We start from the raw sequence: 4,932 nt of genomic DNA, 5'->3' as shown, positions 1-4,932 counted from the left end.
CTTCCACAGCCCTGTCAGCAAATGAGGCACATCTATGTAGATTCCCAGGGCCCCCCAAGTTTTTCCTTTTCAGACGACCTGTCTTAAATTTCACTTCATGTTTTAGGTTAAAGTGACATGAATTTCCTTAGCAGGTCCAACTCAGGCCACCCCTCCCTGTTATTCATAATGGCTCCTGGTGTCCTTGTTGTTCAACCCCCTCCAGACACATAGGCCACTGTAGGCTATAGTGAGGATAAAATAGTGAGGGGGCTCGCTAGCAAGTTTAGCTGGTATTAAAAAACAGACAAAAGGCAATGCAGACAGGCATGTGGCTCCCAGGCTGTGTGTCCTAGCTAGGGTTTCTATTGCTGTGATGAAACACCATGACCAAAAGCCACTTGGGGAGGAAAGGGTTTGTTTGGCTTACATTTTGAAGTCACTGTTCATCATCAGAGGAAGTCAGGACAGAAACTCAAGCCAGGAAGGAACCTGGAGGCAGGAGCTGACGTAGAGGCTGTGGAGGACTGCGGCTTACTGGCTTGCTCCCTCTGGGTTGCTCAGCTCCACTCCCACAGATCCCTGGACCACTAGCACAGGGATGGCACCCTCTACAATGGGCTGGGCCCTCCCGGCACCCTCTACAATGGGCTGGGCCCTCCCCCGCCAATTACTAAGTAAGAAAATGATTTGCCTACAGCCTTATCTTAAGGATAAAGTCATCTTCTCAGATGACTTTAGCTTGTGTCAAGTTGACAAAAGACCAGCAGGCAGGCCATCAGTCAGGCCCTCTGAGATAGCCTGGCTTGAAAGAGGCCTCCAGTCTGGGACAACTGCCCTGAGGCCTTGCACCTCCCTCAGGGCCCACATCTGATCCTCCCATCTTGAGCTTTGATGGCCTTTTACCCAGTCTGGGCATGCCCCATGCAGTCCACTTTAACCCTCTAATCCTGTCCCCAGCCAGGGGTGAAATTCCTACATTGGCTGCTGACAAGAGCTAGCCCTGTGTGCAGCCCCAGGCCTCACACTCTCAGCAGGCCTCTGCTCTGACCAGGACCCCTTTCCCAACCTTTCCTAGTTGATATATTAGTTAGGTTAAGTGTTTGCATTTGCTATGCAAGCGTGAGGACCAGAGTTCAGATCCCTAGAACTCTATAAAGCCTGGGTGAGCATGTGGGCCAGCTTGTATTCTGGTGCCCAGGGTTGGAGACAGGAGATCCTGGGAGTAAACCGGCTAGCCAGACTAGCTAGGTCTGTGAGCTCTGAGTTCCTCTGAGACAGCCTGCCTCAGTGAATAAGGCAGACAACTCCCAAGAGTCAACTGTGAACCTCTAAATGCCTGTTCACATGCATGCATCCACGCTTACACACGTGCATGCATCCACACTTCTGCAAACACACACATGTACACACAGTTACGTGCAAAACAAAAAAAAATTTAGGCTTTGCTTCCAGATCATTAGAAGCCAGGTGTGTTACACACAGCTCTCCGGCTCTGGATTCCTAAAACACTCCACATCCACTGTACCCAGTTTTCTTCGCTGCTCTAACAAGTGAATAACTCCAAGCCAGATTGGCTTGAGACAACCCGAATGTGATCTGACCCCACTGGGTTAGAATCAGAATGCGAGTGAGACCACACCTCTTTCTGGAGGCTCTAGTTAAAACCTACGTCATGGCTTTTCTGGCTTCTAAGTTAGCCCCTACGCTTTGGCCGGTGGCTTCTTCTCTATCCTCAAACTCAAAAATATGGCGTCCCTTCACTCTTCCCGCTGCCACGCCTCTCTGCCTGCTTTCCTCTGCTCCTTGTTCACATTAGAGACCCTTGCGAATTGTGCAGAATACCCCCATCCCTGATAAACTCTGTAATTGAGAACTATGGCCTTGGCCGGGCGATGGTGGCGTAGGCCTTTAATCCCAGCACTCGGGAGGCAGAGGCAGGCGGATCTCTGTGAGTTTGAGACCAGCCTGGTCTACAGAGATAGTTCCAGGACAGGCTCCAAAGCCACAGAGAAACTCTGTCTCGAAAAAAAAAAAAAAAAAGAACTATGGCCTTAATTCTTTTTGCTTTTTGGTTTTTTGAGACAGGGTTTCTCTGTGTGGCCCTGGCTGTCCCCGAGCTTGCTCTGTAGACCAGACTGGCCTCGAACTCACAGAGATACCCCTGCTTCTGCCTCCCAAGGGCTGGGGTTAAAGGTGTGTGCCACCACTGCCTGGCTACTTTTTTCATTTTTATTTTTTGAATGGCCTTATTTCTATCTGCAAACGAATTCCCACTTGCTATGTAAAGTAAAAGCGTGAGTTCTGTGGCGGGGCCCCTGCAGGCATCTGGGGAGGGTTATTCTCCAGTCCACCACACTAACCCACAGGGAGGGGTGAAGATCATGCTGACCCAGAGGGTTCACACTCCTCCTAAAGGGAGCCAGGCAGTTCACTTAGTGTGATGTCACTTGGCCCAAAGGCACACTGTGACCAGGTGTGCCGGTATTTCAGGTAAATATAGAAAATCAGATTCTTAGGTGAAACATTCTAATTTTGAAATCATAGTGCAGATAAGAAAAAAAAAAAAAGAAAAAAAAACCCACATCAAACCAGCTCAGGTGCTATATCTGATCTGCAGCCACTCAGGTGTATTCTAGGGGCCTCTTCTGACCCATCAGAGGATAAGAATCAGGCGGGACGTGCCCTGGGGACGAGGCACCATGGAGGCCTGGAGGTGGGAGGGGAAATTGAGCAGAAGCACCGAGGGTACCTGCGGGGATGCCTCAGGGGAAGGCTCTGAGGGAGAAGGGACCAACCATCTCCCTGAGGGACCAGCCATCACCTGCAGGAAGCAGCGGTGCAGCGAAGAGAAGAGGAAACCAGGCTGAGGCTAGCCTGCAGAGATCCTGCAGGGCAAGGTGGCTGTGTGCCTTGCGGCTTCAGAACAAGCCAAGCAGACCTTTCCTGCTGCAAGATGCTAGATGCTTTTCTTCTGAAACCTTGGTGACCCTCCAGCTGGGGATGGCAGGCCTGGGCATGAAAAGAACATCTTCCTGCCCTACTTATTCATTTCTTTAGTTGGGTGTGTGTGTGTGTGTGTATGTGCGCGCATCTATGTTAGCATCCGCACATACAGGCAGGAGGTCAGTGTTGAGGTGTCCTTCTTAACTAACTTTCCACCTTATTTTCTTAGACAAGATATCTCACTCCATCTGATCCTGCTAGATGAACTGGTCTTAAAGCCCAGGGACCCTGTTGTCCCATCTCTGCAGCCCTGAAATAGCAAGCATCCGGCCCAGGGCCTTAGACAGAATAGACAAGTGCTCTACCACTGAGGACACCCCAGCCCAATCTTTTAATTTTTAAAAATTACGTCATCATTGTTTTTATTTTTTAACTTATTTATTTATTTATTTTTTGAGATAGGGTTCATTATGTAGTCCTGGCTGTCCCAAAACTCACTCTGTAGACTAGGCTGGCCTTGAACTCCCAAATGCCGGGATTAAAGGCATGTGCCACCACCACCCTGCTCTTTTAATATTTTCAAAAATTTGAACCCAACAACATTATTGCCTAATTAAATGTTCATTGAAATCCTTTTGTTTATTAAAATATTATTTATTTATTTTGAGATGGGGTCTTATTATGTAGAACTGGTTAACCTAAAACACACTATGTAGAGCAGGCTGGCTTTGAACTCACAGACATCCACTTATCTCTTTCTCCCCAGTGCTGGGATTAAAGTATAAAACACCGCTACGCCTGACCCCCAAGTAGTTTAAATGCCTTGGTTTGTATCAGAAATAAAACCAAGTGGGGAGGTGGTGGTGCAGGCCTTTAATCCCAGCCCTGGGGAGGTAGTGGCAGGAGGATCTCTGTGAGTTCAAGACCAGCCTGGTCTACAGAGTGAGTTCTAGGTCAGTCAGAGCTACACAGAGAAACTCCATCTTGAAAAAGAAAGGAAGGAAGGAAGGAAGGAAGGAAGGAAGGAAGGAAGGAAGGAAGGAAGGAAGGACAGACGACAGACAAGATTGTTGTCCTGATTATTGTTACTACCCTTCCATGAATCAGTATGTGTGACGCTTCAGGACAGCCTAGGAGAAACTGTCCACAAACTGAGTCATTTACTCTGTACCAATCGCCCACCATCTAAACCCACGGCAGTTTTCTCTTCATGCTACCAAGACCTAGCGGTCCAGGTTCACACTTTCAGAGTTCTATTCTCATGCATTCTGAATGAAATAGAGCTAAGACTCTAGAGTCAGCTGGCTTGCCCCTACCACACTGTAAGCCACATACTTAGCCTTTCTCAGCCTCAGTTTCCTTATCTGTAAAATGGGAGGGATAATGGCACCCTAGTTCACGGTGCTGTTGTGACGATGAACGAGTCAGTGCGTGTAAAGCACTTGAAATGGCACTGGCAGCAGGGCCCGTAAACACTGACTTCACCTGTGAGTCACTCTCCTGCAGTCAGGGAGAAAGTCATCTCAGGGAGAAAGATCGATTTGGGCTCACAGTTCTAGAGGGATGCAGTTCATCGTGGCAGCAGAAGCTCAAAACAGCCGGCTATATCAAACCCACAGTCGAGAAACAGAAAGAGGTGGATGGAGTCGACACTTGTACCAGAAGCACCCACCCAGGAATAGTCCCTGCTAAGATGGGTGTTTCCACATCAGTGAAGATTATCTCTGCCAAGATAACCCCAGGTGTACCCAGAGGCCCATCCCCCAGGTGACTCTAGATTCTCTCAAGTGGCCAATGGACACCAACCACCACTCTCTTCCTATTGACTGTGTTTGTTATTTTTGTCACCTTTTTTTTTGTTCTGTTTTTTTTGTTTGTTTGTTTGTTTTTTTTTTTTTTGATTTTTCAAGACAGGGTTTCTCTGTAGCTTTTTTGCCTGTCCTGGAACTAGCTCTTGTAGACAGGCCTGGCCTCGAACTCACAGAGATCTGCTTACCTCTGCCTCCC

This window comes from Microtus ochrogaster, chromosome 10, assembly GCF_000317375.1.
Source record: "Microtus ochrogaster isolate Prairie Vole_2 chromosome 10, MicOch1.0, whole genome shotgun sequence".
Taxonomy (NCBI): domain Eukaryota; kingdom Metazoa; phylum Chordata; class Mammalia; order Rodentia; family Cricetidae; genus Microtus; species Microtus ochrogaster.
Note: the sequence above shows the minus strand (reverse complement) of the source record.